The 26,090-nt window shown below is 37.8% G+C and overlaps 1 protein-coding gene and 1 pseudogene across 5 annotated transcripts in view; both read right to left on the bottom strand.

Moving 5' to 3' along the window:
- MGAT4C (MGAT4 family member C) overlaps positions 1-26,090 on the bottom strand; it is a 780,710-nt gene that overhangs the window by 156,144 nt on the left and 598,476 nt on the right. The window lies entirely within an intron of this gene.
- Positions 21,841-23,970, bottom strand: LOC308244609 (hyaluronan mediated motility receptor-like; annotated as a pseudogene). Its single transcript has one exon. The product of its transcript is annotated as a hyaluronan mediated motility receptor-like (transcript).

Genomic DNA, 26,090 nt, shown 5'->3' with positions numbered 1-26,090 from the left:
ATAAGTGCTTCTTTTCATAAGCCACTGAGATTTGGTGGATAATTGTAAGCACGCTTGATGAATTTTAAAAAGAGATGCAGTTTTTGAAGGAACACAACTCAATTAACTATCAATACAATAAAATGAACCTATAGTAAGTTTCAATATAAATAACTGCTCATAACCATGTTTTTCAAAATAACTTAGATGAGAATAAAATTTAAATATTGAAAAATTTGAGTAGAGTAGTATTTTATATTAAATTACGATTATTATTCTTTTACCACATAAATCCTTTCATGTGTCTGAGCATAAAACAATAAGGACCTTGGCCATTATAAGGCTATAACTGTCAATTTTCATAACATTTTAAGGGCCAGCTTTAAACTGAACATTTTCCATTAGTTGCACAGAAAGGGCTGGATAGTCTTTTTATTTTTTGTAATGACCCTTATTTCTCAAAGCTGGAATATAAAATACTTTTAACCAATTACTAGCTATACTTAATGTTCAAGTTTAGCTTTTTAGTCATAGAGAAAAAAATCCATTTAAGTTTCAGAGGTAGTGAACATACAATAACTAAAAGCATATAATTTAAGTTATGCAGATAGCAAAATTGAAATGTAAGACAAACTTGGTAAGTCTATTCCTAGGTAAAGTAGCTTCCATAATCTGGTAGTATCTCTAAACTCATAGGGTGAAACTAGAAAAAAGTAGTCTTTCAATTTCATCACCATATAAGGTTGATGCCAGAATTTTTCTCCTTTTTAAGGAGAGTCACTGGTGGTGGTCTTATGCTAGGTTTTACACATTATTTACATGCAGAAGCAGAGATTCTAAGGAACCTCATCAACCTTTCCTTGCCTATAGTCAGTCCTACTGAAGACCAACATCTGCAACATCTGACTGAAGTCAGGGTGATTCTCCCTCTGAAAAATGAGAGTTGGAATTCAGGTTCAATAATTAGATTTACCAAATGTTCTTAGAGGTCAAGTGATGTAACACTGAGTACTTCCCATAGCCATGTAGATGCTGAAGATGGAAAGAGAGGTCATGCACAGAAAAGAAAATCAAGCCGATATAGCAGGCATGCAGAGATGGAAGATGGAGCTTTCTGTCTGGGTCCAAATGACTTATTTTTAGTTCATTTCTGTCCTTTGACAAGATGCCTATGCACCTGTATTTATTTTCATGTAACTAAAGGTAGAAAAGACACATACTGGTTCACCAATTTGCCTGTCATATTTAGCTGTAATCAAATAAGATAGTTCATATCAAAACCGAATATCTGTAATCTCAACAACTGGATGCTAGGGAATTCCTGTGGATATTCCTATTCTGCTTTCTCTTTTCTCTTAGCTGAAGTTCCATGTGCAAAATCTACCGTTTTTCAGGTGAATGTATGTAGAAAGTTGTATATATATTGCTGGCTATAACTATGTTGGTAGAGATTGAGAGAGGCACTGCAGTACACTCTATATTTTTGTAGAGGCAAGAGGTTGTTGAGACTAAGTGTTTATTTTCTGCTATTTGTCTGTTTATTATTCTCTTTGTTTTATAACCAAAGGATATTGCTTTGGACTGAATTGTTCCTTCCAAAAATAAAATGTTGAAGCCCTAACCCCCAATGTGAGTATATTTAGAGAGAGGGCCTATCAGAAGGTAGTCATGGAGTCAGGAGCTATTAGGAGGTCAAGGGCAGGGTAATAATTCAATAAAATTAGTGTTTTCATAAAAAGAGACATCAAGCAGCCCCCCCCCTCTCTCTCTCTTTCTCTCTCTCTCTCTCTCCCTCTATCTCTCTCTTCACTCACCCACAGATGAAAGGCCATGTGAGGACAGAAAAAAGAAGGTGGCATCTGTAACCCAGGAGGAAAGCTCTTTCAACAGAATCCAAATTCCTGTTCCTTTGATCATAGACTTTTCAACTTCCAGAATTGTGAGAATATACTCTTTTTTTTTAAACTCCTCACTCCATGGTACATTGCTATGGCAGCCCAAGTTGATGAATACAAATACTTAACAATTCCCATGCATGAAGGGGGGCTATTTATACCTGATGGTCCCAAAATTTATATTGAACCTGAATAACAGAACAACTTTTAAGTTGCTATAGTTAATGGAACACCTCCTCTGGGATATACATCAACCATAAAATGCACTCTGCTTCCATGGCATGCTGAAGAATAACATTATTCTTGGACAAAATCAATTTTCATTTAATAATTACTAACCAGAATTATGTTTGACTTTCCAACCTGGAGAATATTGCCATGCAGAAAGAGAAGGGAACTCATAAACAACAAACTATAACAATGTAATGAACACTCTTAATAGAGGTATAGATAACTTTCTATAGGAGAACAGAAAAACAATTAATTAGAAATAAATGGATATTTTATACTTAAAGGTGTTTTTCATTTGGGAAAAACTTAATATTCATTGCCTGAAAAGTATAAGTTGTAGGCATTTAAATTCTTTGCTATTTTGTGAGATTTTTTAAAAAATGTATCACCATTAATTTGCTAGAGAGATGAATCAAAGAACAAATAAATATAATCCAATGAAAATATATATTTGATAATGTGGGTAGAAGAAACTAGAAATAAAAAAGTGTCTTTATGCCCTGGACAGTGTGCTTAATTGGTTGAGTGTCATCCTGTGTACTGATGGGTGCCTGCCCAGGTTGCAGGCTCAATTCCCAAGTAGGAGGCATGCAGAAGGCAGCCAATTGATGTTTGGCTCTCACACTGATGTTTCTCTCTCTCTCCCTCCCTCTCCTTTCCACTGTCTGAAAATCAATTTAAAAACCTTAAAAAAAAGAGTTTCTTTATCAGAAATTTTATTTACTAAACGTACTAGTATATCACATTGTTGGTATTACTGAGCCCAGCACATGGAGGCAGCAGGAACTAAGGAAAGAAGAGTAGAGACATAAAAAAGATCATACACTAAGGACCTCATTGCTATAGTAAGCGTTTATGTGACTGGCTCCCATGATTTCCCTTTCACAGGACGGGAAACATCTTGACTTCTCTTTTGTGATTTCAGCCCCTAGGATAGTGCTTTGCACATAATATGTGTTTAATAAACTCCAATGACAGGAATAATGGGTATAATAATATCCAAAGATGAGGTTTATTGAAGAAGGAATCCCCAAGGTGCACTGGGCATCCAGGTGAGACTATTAGAGCAAATATAGATGGAGGAGAGATCTTACATGTATTTTAGTCTTTGTCCATAATACTGGATGTCCTGGTCAATATTATGCCTTAGAATTCATATTTTTTCATTTCAGCTTTAATATATAATCACTGTAGGTCATGTTAATAAATGTTCTTCTACTTCAGCAAGTGAAATATTTCTATTACCAGGAAAGCTATATGCAGTGAAAATGCTGATAACTTCCTCTAATTGAAACTACATTGCTGGTTATACCCTCAAGTGCAGGTCTTATATCTACTTATTCTGTGATGCTAAGAATCATGGCACTATTACTAAAATGAAGACAAAATAGTCTTCAGGTTACAAAAAATTGGTGTGTGTGACTGAGGGGCTTATGCATTGCATTTCATCACTGAGTTGTCACTCTTGTGATGTACTATAGAGCACTAAAAGCTATTGTTTCCATGAATTATAACCCCAAATACCTTCACTCTAAGGATTCATTTTATCAGGGATCTCAGTATTATACATCATCTCTGTAATGTGGAACATATTTTCAGCGACATATTTTAATTATATGCTATAGGCTAAAGTAGATTATCATTATAGGAAGGTTTTAAGAGAGATTTTATGTTTTAATTCCTATGTTCAAAGTTATAGAAGTTGTTTCTGTAACAAGAATGTTAAAAATGCCCATAAGTTATGTTGTAAAACCATTCCTTAGGGATTTTAAATTATTTTCAATTTTTAAGAGGTCCTTTCAGGAGAAAAACTATTTCATCAATAAGACAGTAAAAACTTTCCATGTGTGCTCTTCATTTTACATTGTTTCAGCTTGTGCCATGCCAAGTGGTTGTTTTGCAGGAAAACAAAATAAAGGAAGAAAAATATTAAAGACTCAAATTTGCTGCACTAAAGTAAATCATAAGTAACTGCAGAGAGAGAAAGCAGAAATCTTGCTAAGTTTTCTGTCAGACCATACAACATTTAAATGTTTTATTTTATTTTTAATATATTTTTATTGATTTCACAGAGGAAGGGAGAGAGAGAGAGATAGTAACATCAATTATGAGAGAGACTCATTGATCCGCTGCCTCATGCACGCCCCCCAATGGGGACTGAGCCTACAACCCGAGCATGTGCCCCTGACTAGAATCCAAGGAGGGATCCTTGGGTCCACAGGCCGATGCTCTATACACTGAGCCAAACCAGCTAGGGCAGTGTCTAAATATTTTAAACATAATAATAAATAGATCTCTATAACTTATAGGCCATTCACCTTTAGCTTCTGAGTTAAATTCTGGCCTGGCTATCCTAATGGATAATTAGAAGTGATAGTAGAGATCCAACATTCAACACACTTGCTTTTTCCAGCTTAAGAGCCTAGTTACTCTATACAAATTGGTAAAGGACCATTATCATGCAGCCCTGGCAATCAGTGTTTAATTTGTTGATAGCCTTGACAGTTGTAGCCAGAGTATAATTGGCATGTGCCCTGGTGCAAAGAAAAGTAAATTGGATTGTGCACAAAACTAAACAACAGAATTAGCAACAATTAGACATTAATTATGAGATAGATTCTCAAATCCTCCTGAATTTGGCCAAAGCTAGACCTAATTATGTCTTAATGTTGTGAAAATATCCATTTTCCTGAGATTATCAGGTTTAATCCATTAAACCTGATAGTGCTTCTTATACAATTTGTGTTTTATACTAGATTATATCATGTTAGAATATTAAATATGTTTATATTTGGGGATAACCTAATAATTATAGAAAAATTAGTGTGGTAGGATTTATATTAACTTGGTAGTAATTTATCTACTTTACACATGTTATTTGATGACTTTTTAAAACACTGATATACAAGGATATGGAAATTATTTTAAGAATATATAAAACAAAGGCTCATTGATGATTACATTAAGAACAGAGAGAGATGCTCAGGACAAAAATATAGCTTCACTAATTGCCTTCCACCATGATACTTTCTTTGTACATACTAATCTTATTTTTTTTAGATTATAACATGCAGTTTTATATCCATTTGCCTTTATCCTGTTATTTCAATACCTGAAAATATATTAATTATCTTAAACTTGATCTACATTAAAAAGTTATAAAGTCTTCCTTCCCTACCACACATCATTCAGCAGATAGACCAAACTATTGGCCCATCTGAAAAACTTGTCTTTATAATACCTAGTAAAAGATTTGGTCTGTTGGAAATTATTAAGTTTGTGTGTCTGTGTATAATGTTTTGCTTGTTTTTAACCTGAAGTGCATATGTGCCTTGGATCCAGAGAAAAGTCAGTCTAATTATTGAAGTGTCTGATACTGGGTGAGGTGAGGGTAAAGAGAAGAAGAAAGATAGCAAAAAAATTATAATAATAATAAAAATTTTACATAATACAATTATTATTTAGTATAATATTTCCTATTTCTCAAAAGCTTCTCTTTCCATCCATTCCACACAAAGCTTCTCTTTCCATCCATTTTCTTCTCAACAGCAAATGCCTGGATCAAGGGTAAGCCTCATTTGAGTGGGGAATCAAAGATGTTTACAGAAAAGAATTTGGCTTTACTCTTTCAAAGTGAGAGAAATTACTAAATCATGGTAAATCATTAGAGAAGGGAAAACAATGCAGATCATATTGAGTGAAATTTTTCATACATAAGGGCTTAAACCACTAGGGCAAATAACTTATTATTGCACTGAAATGAGTGACTATGAAGAAAGATCTGTGGATTGTAATATATGTATATAGGAATGGTACCCTCAAGTTGGACAATTTAGAAGCACACAGAAAAATAAAGTGGTCTCTCTCTAAGACAATATTTGAGAGATAAAACTATGATTAAATCTCAAGCCTCTGGATTTCAGAGCTTTATATCCAAACATATTATTTACAGGGTTCCAGTGAGAGCAAAACAAAATAAATAAATATTTGAAGAACCAAAACAAAAGAATATAAGCAATGTCAACAAAATTCAGTTTGAAGCATTTCATATGGAACTACCAATTCTAAAAATAAAAAAATTACAAATTAAAAAGTAAGTTTTTAAAGACTTATTGTGTATACTTTTTCATATTTAAAAATTATGCTCTTATCAAAATTTCTTGAAACAAATTATATATGCAAGTCAGTGCCTCTGTAACTGTTTAAAATCAGCAGGACTGACCACTTACATTCCCAGAGAGAATGGCATGGAGTTAATTGACCCTGCCAGAGACTAAGTATGTCCACTGCATTTCAATTTGGGGTGCAATTATATGTCTGTGCAGGTTTTCACATGCCAATTATTGCACTTCAAAAATCTGCATATTACTGCATATTACTGCTACAACTGACAAGGAAGAGGAGAGAGTATTCTCTAAACAATGCAATTAGAGAAGTATAGGCAATTAACTTTGCTATTTAGTAGAAAGTTGAGAGCACTAAAGACTGAAGTGATAAATATTCACAAACACTTCATCATTATACAAGATCACAGAACAGACACACATTTTTTAATACACAATGCAGGCAGTCATATTATTAAACTTAATGGCATCTGAGAAATGATGAAACACTCACAGCCTTGAGCTTGTAATGAGATAAGCTTGTAGCCTGATCAGCATGCATACAAATCATCTCATCTGAATAAAATTAATGTTTGATTTTTATATCTCTCCTCAAGCACTGCTGAGCTCCCCTTCCCTTTTCACTTTATGAACAATTATAGAAAAGAAAATGAGAAATTAGCTGTGATATGGTATATGAGTGGGAAGGTCTCATGTCTAGTGCCAAATGTTAAGATTTTGAACATATATATAAAATATATATATGTATATATATATATATATATATATATATATATAGAGAGAGAGAGAGAGAGAGAGAGAGAGAATGGATTTGTGATGTTAAATAAACTATGATAAAAATTTTAAGGTTTTACATTAATAAAAATGTTTAAGTGTGTTGAAAACTCCAAAATAATAACATTTTAGTATTTAATATTAAAATTATTGATATTCACATATTTAATTGCATTTTCTTCTGAAAACTTGATATTTTCTCAAGTTCTCATTTTAAAATTATAATAATAAAGGAGATGAATGTGTTATGGATGTGTCCTTTCAAGATCAATCAAAATAGGAAAATTATACACTTCATTTTTATTTATATGATTGAATTTACATTCAATATTTAAATTACAAAGTCATTTTCTTATATGCTTTTTGAAGTGAGTTAGTTGTCAAAGGTTTTACTTAAAACAGATTGCAATGATCTAAAAGTTCTTCCCTGAACTTTTCATACAATGTCTGTCACATTTAGCATTCCCATCTATAAAAGATTATAATGCACAAAATCTCAATTTCTATTTCAAACTTGTGCTGGGAAAGAAAACTACAAAGTAACTATCTAAATTAGGAACTCCTTGTGGAAAGATATCCTAGACCATAGTTCTTGAACACGATCTCAGATCATATTACCTTGCCTCCATACATGACTTGTAATTATTTGGAATGTCAGTGTCAAATTCATCTCCAAAAATAAAATTATGAAGAATTATCATAGTTATCAATAAAATAGAGATTTAAGCCTTCCATAAATTACAGAGCATTTGGTAAAAATATTTAGATAATAAGCTGAGTTGATAACTCAAGCTTTCTTCCTTAAGTCACCCTAGTTACTAACAGGTATCATTTCACTGTATTAATTTAGATACTCATGAGTGACATAATTAAAGATGAATTGAGTTAAAACAAAACAAACAAACAAAAAACACATATAACCAGGCCTGTCAAATAATATATGGTCCATAAGTATTAATTATTCATGAATAAGTATCCCTGAATGTCAACTCCTTCTAGTTTTCTTGAACGCTCACTAAAATTCAATGCGTTAGTTCTCAGTTTTTGCAAGCTGAACTTTTTCTTTAATTCAAAAATTATAAAGTTTAGAATAAATCTACAATCAGACTCTAAATGCTGGCAATTTCTTAAAAAAGAAAAAGGAAAACAAACACTTCAGAAAATATTGTATGGGTATGTCTTATATAGGAAATTGTCAGAGGACCCCAAGATAACCCTCAGGCTAAATAATTCATTAGAATAGCTCATGGGACTCAAAAGTTGTTACACCCATACTTATATTTATTACTAAGAAAAGATACAAATTAAAAATAATAAAGTGAAAAGGACAAATTCCAGGAGAAATCAGATGGTACCTCCAGGTATCCCCTCCCAGTGCAGGCACATGGAAACACACTAATTCTCTCATCAATAATATATGACAACATGTGCAAAGTGCTACCAATCAGGGAAAGTCACCTTAATACTGGCACTCATAGACTCCGTTGGAGTTCAGTAACACAGGCTTGCATTGAGTACAGGACTGACCCTACTACTCAGACTCCAGCCTCTGTCAGAGCAAAAACAGACATTCACCATAAATCACACTGCTGGCTTACACTTGTCTGGTCAAGCTGATACAGGCATTCACTTTAAATACAGAATGGCCTACAAGAAGAGGCATTCACTTTAAATACAGAGAGGCCTAAGGCCCAGGGCATGTAAAAATACTGGTATTAAGTAGAATATTTCAAGAGCTCACAGTTATTTCCCAAGAGCCATCCTAAGGCCAATACTGAAGATAAACCCTTCTTTGTAATATTCAGGGTTTGAGCAAACCAAACCTGCTGAGTTTACTCTTTCCTGTCCTGAAATATAAAATGGAATTCTAATCAGTTGACCAACACACAGAGAATATGAAAATACTGGTGAATGAATATATCTAATTATTTTATTTTAAAAAAATCTTGCTAAATAACTATAACTTATAAAAATAACATCGCGTTTTAAGCTGCTTTTCTGATTAACTGAGCAATTTTCAAATCAGGTGCCTCATTCTATACTAGGCATGACTGATATTTGTAGCTTATGTCCTGGTTTACACTTTCATGACTGACTCCTTAAATGGAGCCTCACCTAGGTCCTACCACAACCTTGTTTTCCCCAGTTTCTGGCTTTAAAATTCTAGGCCCCGGGGCCAGAATTCCTGGGTCTGGGTCCTGACTAACATGGGTCAGCCTGTATGATTAGGTTCACACCTACCACCATGTTTGTACCTGCCAGCATACTGATGCGCTGCTTGGGGACTCCCTGAGCCTGCCTTCCTGAACTGCCACTTTAACTTCAATCCTTTGATCTCCTGCCATGTCAGAGGAGGCTTTTTTCAATTCCCTAAAGTTCTCCCTGAAGCATTTTTCCTTCAATGGTAAGTAAACTATAATGTTTTCTAATCTTTATAAGGATTCTTCTTCTCACATGGTAGCTCTCACAGGGCTACTGTGTTCAGAGAGAAATGTATCTCTTATACAACATGCATTCAATAAGTATTTAGGGATTCAGTGAGTGACCAATAAATACTAGGCACTGTTCTAGTGCCAAGAAATATGGGGAAATGTAGCTCAAGCAATTGAGTGTCCATGTTGATATATGCATTTTTATTAACACATACACATATAAAAAGTCCCAGTCTTTTCCTTAATAAGCAAAAGTAAGATCAGAATGTAGAGCTGACTTTCAATTTAGGACCTTCTTATCATTCTTCTTTCCCTTTATAGTTTCCCCTGGGTCTTTTAGTGCTTTGTTAATGTGTTCAATCCTGCTCCGATCACTTTTCAATCCCACTAAGTATATTACACACTGATCCTGAAAGTACAAACTGTTATATTTTCCACTCCACAGATTCTAATCTTCACCACTGATTGTAAAACTAATACTTTTCACCTCCCCATGCCCTGAAATGTGGTGGAGAATGCCATAGGGTCATAGCCTCTCTCACATTAAAAACAAAGAATAAAAAAGGGGTTGCCTTCTTGCAGTACAAACAGCTGTAAATCCAACAAATACATGACCTTCAGTTCTTCTGCTCCTGAAAGGAATCTTTTGAATTCACGGTTATTCAGGCTACTAGAGAAAAATACCTATCCTCACATTAATGTCAGCACACACTCGACAAATATAACAAAATGAAACATTTAATAGGTTGTCCATGAGGTAAATCACGGAAGTATAATCCTAAACACCACATGGACAGATACATGGCAAAAAAAAAGAAAGAAAGAAAGAAAGAAATTAGACCACCAACTTACATCATACACAAGAATATACTCAAAATGGATAAAAGACTTAAATGTAAGTTGTGAAACCATAAAAATCTTAGAAGAAACCATAGGCAGCAAAATTTCAGACATCTCTCATAGCAATATATTTACAGATACATCTACTAGGGCAGAGGAGAAAAAACACAAGTGGGACTACATCAAAATAAAAAGCTTCTGCACTGCAAAAGAAACCATCAACCTAACCAAAAGGGAGCCCACTGTATGGGAGAACATATTTGGCTATGATACATCTGATAAAGGGGTAATATCCAAAATATATGAGGTACTCATACAACCTAACAAAGGGAAGATAAACAATCCAATTAAAAAGGCAAAGGACCTAAATAGACACTTCTCCAAATAGGATATAGACTATAGACGGCCAAGAGACATGAATAAATGCTCAAAGTCACTGATCATCACAGAGATGCGAATTAAAATGACAATGTGGTATATCACCTTACACCTGTCAGAATGGCTACCATCAATATGATAATGTAGAATAATTATCAATTAAAGCATGTTGAAAAGGAAAAATGAAAGTTATAGGGATCCATATTTATACAAAATACTTTATATTGAGTACCATGAAGCAGTACTTATTTAATGTTGAACATTTCTTGAGTAAATTCCAAATTCTGTTATCACAAATGGTAATTGAAAATGTGACCCATTTTCTGCTAGAAACTCACTTTTACTGAGAGCTTAACTTATTTAGCACTTCATGCGTGTCACTCATTCATTATTTCTACAAATCTATGTTGAGTACTTACCTTGCACCTGTGTCTTTTCTGGACAATGAGGGCACTCTGCTGAATCACACAGATAACAATATTGTTCTCATGGACATTATATTTCAGTGGAAATAAGACCAGCTAGTAAAAAAAAGTTATAAATCTTGTGTTCTGAAGAAAATAAAAGATGACAAAATAAAGAATAATGGGAGAGTGCTAACTAAAATTGAATAGTCAAGGAGTGCTTCTAGTAAGGGGTAATAGTTAAGCAAAAATATAAGAAGATGATCCTGAGATGAGCATTATGAAAAAGGATAAAATATGGTCAAGATGGAGAAGAACTTGGAGAATTCAGAAACAGAAAGATCAAAGTGGCTGAAATATGTTGAGTGTACAGCAGAAAATTGTATGAGATAAACGTTGCAAATTGTCCAGAGCCAGATCCATAGAACCTGTAGGTAGAGTAATGATTGTGTATCTAAGTGTAATTAGTAGTCATTGGATGGTTTACCGGTATGTGTGGAAAATGAATGATACTGGTAAGAACTTAAGGTTGGAAGCAATGGTGAACAGTTAGGTGAGAGATGATGGTACTGTGGAGAAGTAGCAATGGAAATAGTGTAAAATGAATTAGTCTTTAAACAAGACATAATGGTGGCAGTATGTGGGTATATAGGAAACGGAATATTCAAAGGATTGACAACACCCAAATTTGAGGTTTGAACATATGATGAGACAATAGATTTATTTGCTGATATGGAAAACAAAAAAGGAACAGGTTAAGTGCACATGTTTGTTTCAGATAAGTTAACTCAGATAACACTACTGAAAAACAAACTGGAAACATCAACTTGGTAAAACAAAAAAAAATATGTGTGAGCAAATATATGTATACAGGAGGCCCGGTGCATGAAATTCATGCACAGGTGTGTGTGTCCCTCAGCCCAGCTTGCACCCTCTCCAATCTAGGACCCCTCCAAGGATGTCTGACTGCCTGTTTAGGCCCGATCCTACTGGGCAGTTGGACATCCCTCTCACAATCCAGGACTGCTGGCTCCCAACTGCTCACCTGCCTGCCTTCCTGATTGCCCCTAACCGCTTCTGCCTGCCAGCTTGATCACCCCCTAACCACTCCCCTGCCAGCCTGATTGATACCTAACTGCTCCCCTGCCAGCCTGTTTGCCCCTAACTACCCTCCCCTGTAGGCCTGGTCACCCCTAACTGCCCTCCCCTGCAGGCTTGGTCCCCCCCAAATGCTCTCCCCTGCAGGCCTGGGTCACCCCCAACTGCCCTTCCCTGCTGGCCTGATCACCCACAACTGCCCTCCCTTGCAAACCTGGTCCCTCCCAACTGCCCTCCCCTGCTGGCCATCTTGTGGCGGCCATCTTGTGTCCACATGGGGGCAGTCATCTTTGACCACATGGGGGCAGCCATCTTGTGTGTTGGAGTGATGGTCAATTTGCATATTATTCTTTTATTAGATAGGATTAGATAGGATAGAGGCCTGGTGCACTGGTGGGGTGGTGGGGGGCCGGCTGGTTTGCCCTGAAGGGTGTCCCAGATCAGGGTGGGGGGTTCCCTTGGAGCTTGGGGTGGCCTGGGCGAGGGGCCTGTGGTGGTTTGCAGGCCGGCCACACCCCCTGATGACCCAAGTGGAGGCTCTGGTATCTGGGATTTATTTATCTTCTATAATTGAAACTTTGTAGCCTTAAGCGGAGGCCAAGGCAGGCCAGGGCAGACGGAAAGCTTGGCTTCCTCGATTGCTGGGGAAACCCAAGCCTCCTGCTCTCTCCATGGCCGCAGCCATCTTGGTTGGGTTAATTTGCATACTCGCTCCTGATTGGCTGGTGGGCATGGCTTGTGGGTGTAGTGGAGGTAGGGTCAATTTGCATATTACTCTTTTATTAGATAGGATATGTATTTCTAACTATCTATCATCCATCTATAAAATCTGATAAAAAGATGGCAGACACTTATCCCAATCTTGGAAATAGGCAAAAAAGATTATTTTGTGTCCTTTCAATGTGGTATTGCCCTTACTTTCTATTAACTAGGCCATTTTCCAATTCCAGAAGCAGAGGTTAACTTGTAGATTTGTTATTGTTGAGTGAATGTAAATATAATTTTTATCTGGAGGAACAGAAAAAAAGGATTTAGCTTATTGCCTGATAAGACATTAACCAATTTTGGCCCTAACTCAAAAACCTGATCCTAACGTTCCTTATTAAATTGCATATCATGTATACATCATGTACACATACTTAAATACATACATACTTTTACATATAATCTTTGGGCCAATTTTAACATCCTGTCATTAATGAGTTAAATAAAAACTTTTGTGTGTGTTTATTTTATATCCTCATACAAATAAAAATATCCATATCATATAAGATTATTGAGGTTGTCTTCATGAAAATGATAATGAAATAGATGGTTTACATAAATATGGATAATAGCTATAAATAGGTGATCCTATCTAATAAAAGAGTAATATGCAAATTGACCATCACTCCAACACACAAGATGGCTACCCCCATGTGGTCAAAGATCCTGCCCTCATGTGCACTCAAGATGGCCACCACAAGATGGCCAGCAGGGGAGGGCAGTTGGGAGGGACCAGGCCTGCAAGGGAGGGCAGTTGGGGATGATCAAGCCTGCAGGGGAGGGTAGTTAAGGGTGACCAGGCTGGCAGAGGAGGGAAGTTGGGGGCAACAGGGCCTGCAGGGAAGGGCAGTTGGGGGGGACCCAGGCCTACAGGGGAGAGCATTTAGGGGAGACCAGGCCTGCAGGGGAGGGTAGTTAGGGGCAAACAGGCTGGCAGGGGAGCAGTTAGGCATCAATCAGGCTGGCAGGGGAGTGGTTAGGGGGTGATCAGGCTGGCAGGCAGAAGCAGTTAGGGGCAATCAGGAAGGCAGGCAGGTGAGCAGTTGGGAGCCAGCAGTCCTGGATTGTGAGAGGGATGTCCCAAATTGGAGAAGGTGCAGGCTGGGCTGAGGGACACACACCCCCATGCAGGAATTTTGTGCACTGGGCCTCTAGTATTATATAAAGAATTAATACAAAGATATCTGAGAATGGTTCTGATTCCAGAGTACAAAGACTATATATAAATTTCATTATGTGCTTAGAAAAAAATCTATGAGTTTTGATATCTTTATTTTTCTATCAGGTAAATTACATATCAGAAAGCTTGACTAGAAAGCTACAAAAAGTGTAGAAAACAAATATAGCCTTGGTCAGTCTGACTCAAAATTTCATCTTTTTTCCCACAAGAGCAAGATATTTCTCCAAATGAAAATAGTTCATGGATGGACCTTGAGAATATTATATTTAGCAAAATAAATCTATCAGAAAAATCTAAGAACTATCTATAATAATAAAAGCATAATATGCTAATTAGACCGGACATCCTTCCAGACAACTTCCTGGAAGAAGCTGGGGCTAGGAGGGAAGCCCGGGTCCTGGGTGCCTGCTAGCAGCCAGAGGGAAGTACAGGTTCCAGGTGCTGTTGGTGGCCAGAGGAGAGCCTGGGTCCCGGTAACAGAGGGAAGCCAGTGCCGGCAGCCGGGGGAAGAAAGACCTACTCTTGCACAAATTTCATGTATCAGGCCTCTACTGTGGGCTATAAAACTGGAACTCAGTGTGGCGATTACCAGACGAAAGGTTTGAGGCTGGGGGGTAGTAAAGAGTAAAGGAGGCCAGATATATGGTGACAGAAGATGATATGACTTTGGGTGGTGGGCACACAATATACAGAACATGTATCATAGAAATGCACACTTGAAATCTATATAATGTTATTAACTAAATTATCTGCAATAAATTTAAGAAAAGATAAAGAAAATAGATTAATTTGTTATAGAGCTAATGGGCAGTTTAGTTAATCTCCCTTGTCTTTAATCTCATCCTCCTCCTGGTGTGTGTGATTGCTGTAATTTAGGCTTTGCATACTGTAAAACTATCTCTTAATCCTCATCTTACCCAGAGGAGTACATCATAATTGGCAAGTACAAGTCATGTAGGAAATGCAAATACTCTCATGGTTTCACACATTTTAGAATAAGCAAAATGTGAAAAACAAGTTCACATGTACTGCAAGATCTTTACCATATATAATTGTAAATGTTTTAACTGAAATAATATTCATGATCTAAGTAAATTATTATGTATCCCTCTTTTAAACTTATGACTTTCCATTATATCCTATATAATAAAAGCCTAATATGGTAAGTGTCTAGTCATCTGGTCTGCTGTTCAACCAATCAAAGTATAATATGCTAATGATACGCTAAGGGTGCTCAACCACTTGCTATGACTTGCACTGACCACCCTGAGGCAGATGCTCTGACCGGTAGGTCAGCTTGCTGCTGGGGTTTGGCTGGTTGGGACTAAAAGAGAAGGACCAGACATGCCCTGGAGTCCTCTCGTTGTCCCTCCCCAGCTGGCCAATCTCCCGTGTCCCTCCCGGGCCCCGATTATGCACCTGTGGGATCCCTCAGCCTGGCCTGCACCCTCTCTCAATCTGGGACCCCTTAGGGCAGTGGTTCTCAACCTTTCTAATGCTGTGACCCTTTAATACAGTTCCTCATGTTGTGGTGACCCCCAACCATAAAATTATTTTCGTTGCTACTTTGTAACTGTAATGTTGCTACTGTTATGAATCGAAATGTAAATATCTGTGTTTTCTGATGGTCTTAGGCTACCCTGCTAGCAGTTCTCAATATCGGAAAAAACAGATATTTACATTTCGATTCATAACAGTAGCAACATTACAGTTACGAAGTAGCAAAGAAAATAATTTTATGGTTGGGGGTCACCACAACATGAGGAACTGTATTAAAGGGTCACGGCATTAGAAAGGTTGAGAACCACTGTCTTAGGGGATGTTGGAGAGCCAGTTTTGGCCCAACGGCAGAACGACCAGTCACTATGACGTGCACTGACCACCAGGAGGCAGATGCTCAATGCAGGAGCTTCCCCCTGGTGGTCAGTGCTCTCCCACAGGGGGAGTGCCACTCAGCCAGAAACTGGGCTCATGGCTGCTAAGCACAGGGGTGGTGGTGGGAGCCTCTCCCGCCTCTGTGGCAGCGCTACGGATGTCCAACTGCCAGCTTAGGTGCACTGCAGGAGTGTGCAGCTGGGGCTGAGGGGACCACCCCCCCGCTGAGTGCATGAATTTGGTGCACTGGGTCTCTATTGATTATAATAATATGCATACTGATCATTGTTTAATCCTAAGCTTAAAAAATATAATAATTATATCCATATAGAATTTAAAATATGGTAATTTTAGAGTATTACTTCTTCAAATGAAAAAATTAATTCACAATGAGATTAAAGGTGATGTGTAAAGCATATAATGTAATTCAAATTAAATAAATGTCATTATTGCTTTCTTAGTTACCCCACTCTTTAATATGCATGTATGCATGTTCTTATTATGCAGGTAGACAAAAATAGACTAAAAATATTAGAAAAATGATAAATCCACTTATATGACTTCTATAATTCAGTGACAAAGAATATTAACTAGAGCCCTAGCCAGTTTGACTCAGTGGGTGGAATGTCAGCCTGCAGACTGAAAGGTACCATGTTTGATTATGGTCAAGGGCAGGTACTTTGGTTGCAGACTCGATTCCTGGCCCTGGTCCGGGCACATGCGGAAGGCAACCAATCAATGTGTCTCTCACATCGATGTTTCTCTCTGTTTCTTCCCCTCCCCTCCACTCTGTCTAAAAACCAATGGAAAAAAAATATCCTCGGGTGAGGATTAACAACAACAAAAAGAATATTAACTAGAAAAATATAGGATACTGACCCACATTGAGATGATTGCAATATGTTTTAAGAAAATCTGTGATATCTTAATTACTTCAAAAACATAAAAATGATTGACTTTGGAATTTAAATATTGAAAGTGAACTCAATCTCATGAATAAAAATCAAGTATATCATTTTCCTATTTTCTTAAAGGGCCAGCAATAGTTAAAGGTGATTGAAAATAATAATGAAGACATCATATTGCCCAAATAAAAGTTTAAAATATACCTGTTTCATTGCTAAAGATACACTTAAGATAGATGCTAGATCACTGACTTTGCATACACATCTACTAGTAAACTATAACTGCTTGAAATCAGGGATCATAAATATTTTTTACTACATTTCCAGAACACATGGTGAGCCCTCATACATATACATTAATGTATTAATTTAATGTGTGTGTTTCATATATCATTGTCCAATCTTCTAAGCCTTATTAGAACTCTAAAAATATAAAATTCATAATAGTATAAAATTAGAACTTTGGCCATTTTTAACTGCTAGAGATGTCTACTAATTGATTTTTGAAACAATCTTTATCAGAAAAATAAGACAAGTTAATGTTGGAATTTGGCTGTTCTAAACTAGGAATAAAATGTTGAAATGTAATTGTTAAAAATATTTTAAAAAGTAAATGTTAACAACAATAAATAATAAAATGGAAAAATTAGGTAACTTTATCTGAGTACAAATATTTTATTTTAAAAGAATCAGCAACATTAAAACATATTCTGAGGCTCTATAATCCCTTATACACATTTAAGAGAACTGTAAACAATTAAATAAATTATAAATAATATAAATTAGAAAATTTTAGGAAAACAATGAATGCAATGTGTGACTATATAATTAAAGAATATTAAATACTTGAAGTTTATTACAATCATTTACAAAAATATAAGTGAGGATAATAAAACCTTTAAATATGATGCTACATCAATGACTATTATCAGACAGTCAATCATGTAAATGCTATGAACTAGGAAAGTAATTATTTGTAAAAAATAAATTGAAATTACAGAGCCTAAATGAATTATTTGTTTAAATAACTTGTCACACTAAAAATAATTATCCTACATTTTCAATAATCTGTGAAATATTTTACTCAGATTTCCCACAAATGTGGAAACCAAACTTCTTATCTTTAAATACCACGTTCCTAATCCTCAGTTTAAAATGTTACAGCTATCTCAAATTGCTTCATGTCTGCTATCTGCCCATAGAAATTCTGGTTCAGTAAAACCCAAGATAGGCCCTGGAAATCTACATTTCAATAAGCAGTTCATGAAAATTTGAATCAGATATGGTGTGGAACCCTCTGTGAATAAAATCTCTGCAATTAGTGCTTAAATCCTGCCAATCTTCCTTTGTAATACTTTTTCATCTCCATCCCATAGTTTAAATCTTCACTATATAATTTTACTTTAGTGTAATAATTATCAACTTTTATCAGAATTTCTGCATACAGCCTTTCCACATGACATTCTAAAAAGTAATTAATTACCTTTAAGACTATCCATTCTTAGAGAACCTGCTCCTCTCACAAGCTTCTACATCCTCACTATTGAATCTTTGCCTGAAACATAACAAATTTAATTATTGGATTATTAAATAAATCCATGTTATCACTGGATTTCAATCCTGGAAAATCACTTTTAATCAGATCACTCTCTGCATAAGAATGTTTAATGGCTACCAATCAGAAAAATTAACTTTCAAAAATTGTAACAAAACTGTGAAATATTATTTTTTATTAGATAGACTAAGACATATAAAACCACTGAACTCACACTGGTACCAAGACTATATTTCTTAATTTCTTAATATCAATCCTTAGCTCCTTAACTTCAATCCATCAATAATGTTTTTTAAATTTATCTTTACTGTTGGAAGTATTGCAGATGACCCCCTTTTTTTTTTTCCATTGACCCACTTATCCCTACACTCCCAACATCCCCTAGGCCTTCACTATACTATTTTCTGTGTCTATGTATTATGCATATATGTATATAAGTTCTTTGGTTAATCTTTTCCCGCCTCCCCCCGCCCAATCAATTAATAATTTTTTTTTGCAAATTCTTATTAGTCATATTACTTTATATAAAATATGACTTTTGCTCAAATGTTACTTTAAAATCTAATTATAAAAGACATATACATACATAAACATATAAAATTATTAGTAACTGTAAGCAGCAAATTCTTAATTATATACTGTATATATAGAAGACAATTAACATGCCCTTTGGGTAAAGCTTTCTAGAGCTGAAGAGACCTAAGTAGGTTTTAAAGCACAGTTAGAAATTAAGTAAGCAAAGACATGAAAAAAAAAGGGAGGGTTATATATTTGTTGAAATAGAAGAATGTGGGATGCCTTTGGGAAATAAAGAGTAAATCAATTTGGCAGGAGCAGAAGGTTTATAGAGAGTAATGTTTATGAAATAAGTTTTAAAGGGTATCTGTGTTTTAAAAGATTATGTCTTCCAGGACAAAAGATTTGAAATTTATCCTGTAGCTCTGGGTTAACTTGATGATTCTAATGAAGGTATCTGGATAGCAAAGTGGTATGAATTAGGTGATACCCAATGTCTTTATTTTTTATCTTTTTAAAAATATGCTAGTATATTTTTATTGATTTCAAAGATGAAGGGAGAGGGAGAGAGAGAAAGAAACATCAATGATGAGATAGATTCATCAATAGAGTGCCTCCTGAACACCCCCTCCTGGGAATCCAGCCCACAACCTGAGCCTGCAACCGGGGCATGTACCGTGACCAGAATCCAACCATGACCTCCTGGTTCATAGGTCCATGCTCAACCACTAAGCCACACCAGCAGGGCTTATTTTATTTTTTTAAGATTCAATAAAATAATTTATTATGAAAAAAACTATTCTGATTGTAATAATCTCTGTTGGTCCATCAATGGAGAAATATTATTTTAAAAAGTGGCTTAAACACACTAACTGTGTAAATCAGAAATTTTAGATGGAGAATTACCATTCTCTAAATAGTATACTATCATTTGTAATTCTGGAGAAGATGGGAAGGTACAGATAATAAATACACCTTAAGTAGAAACATTAAGGTAATTTCATATAATACAAGTTGAATAATTGGGTTAATGACTTAACGTGGAATTTTTATGTCACATTACAGAAGTACTAATCAAATTCCCAGTAGTCAGGACTATGCCAAGCAGTATAAGTAAAATTCTCTAGAGTTAGTTAAGGGCATTGTTTCTCGCGTTTTTGATTTATCTAATAATTAACAGCAGAGTTTGTTTAAAATGCATATTTTCAGGCCAAAACCCAGATTTAAATTTAGTTGGATTGGGATAGTCTAGAAATATGCAATTTATTGAACAGCAAATTATCTCTGATAAGAGATAAAGAGGTTACTATAGCATTAAGCATGCTCTTCTTGCTTGAATGGCATAAATGGATGATGGGTAAAACAGAGTGGACATTCTTAGGAGAATCAAAGTAGAGGCAAGAACAAGCCAAGGTGTTTTGTTTAAGAGGTTCAGATTAGAAAAGCCTTCCACAATCAAGCTAAAAACCTTGGATTAGAATCTTGAAACCATCTAAGGCAGTGGTTGGCAAACTGCAGCTCGTGAGCCACATGCGGCTCACGAGCCGCGGTTTGCCACTCTGTTGACTAATGAGTTTGCCAACCACTGCCTTAGGGAAAAACACTTAAAAAACATTTTAATAATGTACTAATGTCTTTAACCTGAAGTCAAAACTTCTGGGTAAGGGTAATGCCTTATGCAGTAGTTGGCAAACTCATTAGTCAACAGAGCAGCAAACCGCGGCTCATGAGCCGCATGTGGCTTGTGAGCTGCAGTTTGCTGACCGCTGATCTAAAGTTTTAGAATAGGAGAATAATAACATAAGAGTGATTTTTAAAGGAATGCTGAATGATGGGCCAATTTGTAAAGCTGGAAAGCCAAATAGAAGGTTTAGAATGAAGTGATGAAATGAGCACCAGGGAGGAGGTACTGACAATCCTATATAATACTATATAATAAAGAGGTAATATGCAAATTAACCATCACTCCAACACACAAGATGGCCACCCCCATGTGGACACAAGATGGCTGCTACTAAGATGGCCGGCAGGGGAGGGCAGTTGTGGCAGATCAGGCCAGCAGGGGAGGGCAGTTGGGAGGAACCAGACCTGCAAGGGAGGGCAGTTAGGGGCAATCAGGCATGCAGGGGAGGGCAGTTAGGGGTGACCAGGCCTGCAAGGGAGGGCAGTTGGGGATGACAGGCCTATAGGGGAGGACAGTTGGGGGGGGGGGGAAACCCAGGCCTGCAGGGGAAGGCAGTTGGGGGGACCAGCCCTGCAAGAGAGGGCAGTTGGGGGGGACCAGCCCTGCAGGGGAGGGCAGTTAGGGGCAATCAGGCCTGCTGGGGAGGGCAGTTAGGGGGGACCAGGCCTGCAGGGGAGGGCAGTTAGGGGCAATCAGGCCTGCTGGGGAGGGCAGTTAGGGGGGACCAGGCCTGCAGGGGAGGGCAGTTAGGGAGTGATCAGGCTGGCAGGCAGAAGTGGTTAGGGGCAATCAGGCAAGCAGCCAGGCGAGATATTGGGAGCCAGCAGTCCTGGATTGTGAGAGGGATGTCTGACTGCCCATTTAGGCCCACCAGGATCAGGCCTAAATGGGCAGTCAGACATCCCTCAAGGGGTCCCTGATTGGAGAGGGTGCAGGCTGGGCTGAGGAACACACACCCCCCAATGCACAAATTTCATGCACCGGGCCTCTAGTGGAAAATAGAATGTCAGAAGACATATTGGTAAAAATTTTGAACTTCCTTTCAGATTCCTAAAAATAGGAAGTTACTATTAAATACATTTAAAATTATTCATTATAAACATAATAATAATAAAAGCAACAACAATAATAAAAATAATAATCAAATAATCTTCAAGTGGTTTTTCAGATGTTTACACATATGATTCTTGAAATACCACAGGAGCTCAACAGCATTTTGTATTGCCTTCTTTTAATGAGGTTTGAGAACAAAACTTTCTTTACATTCATGAAGAAAAGCCTTTGAAAGTTCAAAGTGTTTGATACCCAGAACTTTATTCAACACCTCCTGAAGTTTTCTTTTGCTCTGCTTTTTTATAGCAAGCTTAGAGCAGGGTTTTGGCACCTCTAATTTGAGTTGGCTATTTTCTTCTTTCAATTTCACAACATGCTTGATTTTTTGTTTTAGATTCTGATGACTCAATAATTCAGCATATAGACTCTATTAGGTTATTTAGCTGTCCCTGATTTGCACCATGTTTATTCAACATAGAATTTTTTTTGCTTCAAATGCATCCAGGTGTAGCTGAAAAGGCTTTATTATATAGTTCTTCATAAAGGAGACACCCCTTATTCATTTCCTGAATTAATTCTGCCATTGTATTTTCTTTTCCAGCTTTTCTTGCTTCTTCCTCTTCCAGCTGCTTCTTAAAGTCTTCACCTTACTGCTTGAGTTGGTTCTCCAAATCAAGTTATCTTCTGGAGACAAGAAACTGTGATTTCTTTAATTTCTGCTTCTTTACAAGCTGATCTGGCCTGCAGATGTAGAAGCACCCTTGCATAGTTCTTGAGTTGAACTCTCAGTTTCCAATATCTGATGCTGAACATGATCTGCACTTTCCTTGGGCTCGGTCACTTTTTCCCTAGGTGATAAGTTATCCAGCTTAAGATCTTTTCTCTCACTAGCTGTTAATGCTTTATAGCTTTCAAATCGAGCAGTGACATTTCCAAGGGTTTGCACCTTACTGTTATACCTTTTCTGCACAGCAGGTGGCCTGAGTGTGAGCAGCATTACTTTTCTAGTGTTCAGGTTCTTTCACCTTCAGATTTTCTAAGTTTCAGTTCTTCAGCCCTAGATTTTCTTTCTTCTCCCAGTTGTTCGACACACTGTTCAGCTTGTCCCTCCTTTTGCTGTAGTCTAGCTCATCCAGAGCTTGTTTAGTTCTTCCTCAAAGAGATTCCTCTCTTTCATTATTTCCTCTTCCAAGAGCATGCTGAAGAATAGAAGATAATTTCTTCTCTTGTTTCAGAAGTGAATCAATTTGCAACTCTTTTTGTTGTAGCTTTTCATGTTCTTGTTTTTCAAGAATAAACTTCTCTTTTGAGGTTTGCATTACAGAATGTAGATTTTCATCCAGTTCTCTGCCCCTGTTGATGAGCTCTTCTTTTTCTTTATGGCGGCTGATGTTTAGCCATCAGGTCTTTTACTTGCTTAGACAATGTAACAATGTTTTCCTCAGGAGACTGCTTAAGGCTTAAAACTTCACAATTCTTCTCTTTTAAATGTTCTTCTAACTGGGAAATGTCTAGTCTGTATTTTTCTACTTTGATCTGAGGCACAAGTTATTTCTTCAATGTATTCCAAGAGTCTATCTGTGTCAGATTTTTTGTCAATCTGTTATTTCTCTATGGAAACGAGTTTCCCCGCAAGCTGTGCTACTTCCCCTGAGACTTTCAGAGATTCTTCTGGGTGACCTGCAGTTTAACCTCCATGCCTTGCTGCTTAGCCATCATACTTCTCATTTTAGTTTCTCATTTTTTTTTCTAAGTTTCAGCAACTCAAGGCTTAGAATTCATCTGGATACCAGCTTGAGGAAATTTAGCCTTTAGTAGCCTGTTAGTCCTGGTGGAGTCAGTAAGCTGCTTTTGCAGTGTAGCATTACAGGCAGAGATGTCTCTCCCCACTTCCCCCCCCCCCCCCGCCCCCACCGCAACACTGAACTCTGCTTCCATCTTCTCCAGCTCAGATTCCAGATCCTAGAGGCTCTTGTCTTGAGCACCACGTGCCTGCACAAGGACATGAATCTCCTTTTCCAACACCATCAAGACTTTATCATTCTTATAAGATTCCTCCTTTAATCCCAAAGTCAACTTCTCTTGCTGAAGCAGGCAAGGTGGTATCTTTGTCAACAGTAAGATTTGGTTGAGATTATTTTTTTGTTTTTTAAAGCGTTGTGATTTCTGAAAGGATACTGGTCCTTTCAGTACTTCTGAAGTTCTCACACCATAAGCGCCTGGAGATGTGCAGAACGAGAAGGGTCACTGAGTTATTTCAGGGGCGCCTTGGGGAAGGACATGCTGACGACCAGCTCCACAGAACCAAGGGCACCAGCATCCCTCCTCAATGTTCTCTCCAATGTCTTTAAAATAGAAAATAAAATACTTTGAAATATCACAATGCATGTCGTTTGCTGTTTCAACATATATTCAGTCAATGAGTACTTACTCCATGCCATGTACTCTGCTGGGTAATGAGAATACAATGCTGAGCAAAAACACACATATAACAAAGCTTAAATTCCAATGTGAGAATCAAATAGCTACAAAACTATATTTATACCTGAAACTATGATGATGTCTGTGGGAAATGAAATGGTGTTCTATAAACACATACTAGGATTGCAGGGATGTTTTTGCTGAATAAGTGACTTTAAGCTGAAGTGGGAGTATGGGCTTGGGAAGAGGGCATTATACGCAGAAGAAAGAACATGCGCAGTGGTCCTAAAATGCCAGGAACACATCTGGGAATTTCAAATACTTCTAGTGTAGCCGAGAGGAAGAGGGTTAGACAAGCCATCTATCTGGAGAGGGAGGCAAGAGCTAAGGTAAGTAAGCTGCTTAGAACATTTTCATGGTATTGGTCTTGAAGAGAGAAATTGTTGTGTCCGGAATTTTTCTGTTTTTTTTTTTGTTTGTTTGTTTGTTTGTTTGTTTTTAATATTACATACAATGTAAGAATAACATTATGACAGTCCATATTTTCCACATATTTTTGTTAACCTATTATTAAACAGCAAATGAATACCAAATTGACTGAATACCAAAGGCAATATGTACCAAAGAACCAAATGTTTTGCTCCTTCAAAAGTACTTCCAGTTGTGCCTTAGCTCACAAAGCGAACTGTTTAATTGAAGCTTAACAATGTTTTGAAGTATGTATTAGTGCAATTTCATTATTCCTCCTTCTCCAAATATTTTGTTTTCTAAAGCTGGTGCATTATTTGAATCACTTTTAGCATTTTATAATTACACTAGAGGCCCGGTGCACGAAATTTGTGCACGGGGGTGTGTGTCCCTCAGCCCAGCCTGCACCCTCTCCAATCTGGGACCCCTCAAGGAATGTCCGACTGCCCGTTTTGGCCCGATCCCAGTGGGATCGGGCCTAAACGGGCAGTCGGACATCCCTCTCACAATCCAGGACTGCTGGCTCCCAACTGCTCACCTGCCTCTGCCTGATTGCCCCTAACTGCTTCTGCCTGCCAGCCTGATCACCCCCTAACCACTCTCCTGCCAGCCTGATTTCCCCTAACTGCCCTCCCCTGCAGGCCTGGTCACCCCTAACTGCCCTCCCCTGCAGGCCTTGTCACCCCTAACTGCCCTCCCCTGCAGACCTGGTCCCCCCCAACTCCTCTCCCCTGCAGGCCTGGGTCCCCCCCAACTTCCCTCCTCTGCCAGCTTGGTCACCCCTAACTGCTCTCCGCTGCAGTTTTGATCGCCCCCAACTGCCCTCCCTTGCAGGCCTGGTCCCTCCCAACTGCCCTTCCCCTGCTGGCCTGATGGCCCCCAACTGCCCTCCCTTGCAGGCCTGTTCCCTCCCAACTGCCCTCCCCTGCTGGCCATCTTGTGGTGGCCATCTTGTGTCCACATGGGGGCAGGATCTTTGACCACATGGGGGCAGCCATCTTGTGTGTTGGAGTGATGGTCAATCTGCATATGACTCTTTTATTAGATAGGATAGAGGCCTGGTGCATGGGTGGGGCCAGCTGGTTTGCCCTGAAGGGTGTCCCGGATCAGGGTGGAGGTTCCCTTGGGGTGTGGGGCAGCCTGGGTGAGGGGCCTGTGGTGGTTTGCAGGCCGGCCACGCCCCTGGCGACCCAAGCAGAGGCCCTGGTATCTGGGGTTTATTTATCTTCTATAATTGAAACTTTGTAGCCTGGAGTGGAGCCAAGCCTTCTGATTGCTCTGAGGCAGCAGCCATTTCTGTTGGGATTTAAGTATCTTCTATAATTGAAACTTTGTAGCCTTAAGCGGAGGCCTGGGCTGGCCAGGGTGTGCATAAAGCTTGGCTTCCTCCATTTTTGGGGGCAACCCTAGCCTCCTGCTCTTTCCAGCTCCATGGCTGCTGCCATTTCTGTTTGGGTTTATGTATCTTCTATCATTGAAACTTTGTAGCCTGGAGTGGAGACCTAGGCTGGCA

Source organism: Plecotus auritus, assembly GCF_963455305.1.
Source record: "Plecotus auritus genome assembly, chromosome: 3".
In the NCBI taxonomy this organism is placed as follows: domain Eukaryota; kingdom Metazoa; phylum Chordata; class Mammalia; order Chiroptera; family Vespertilionidae; genus Plecotus; species Plecotus auritus.
Note: the sequence above shows the minus strand (reverse complement) of the source record. Positions and strands in the feature narration are given on the sequence as shown.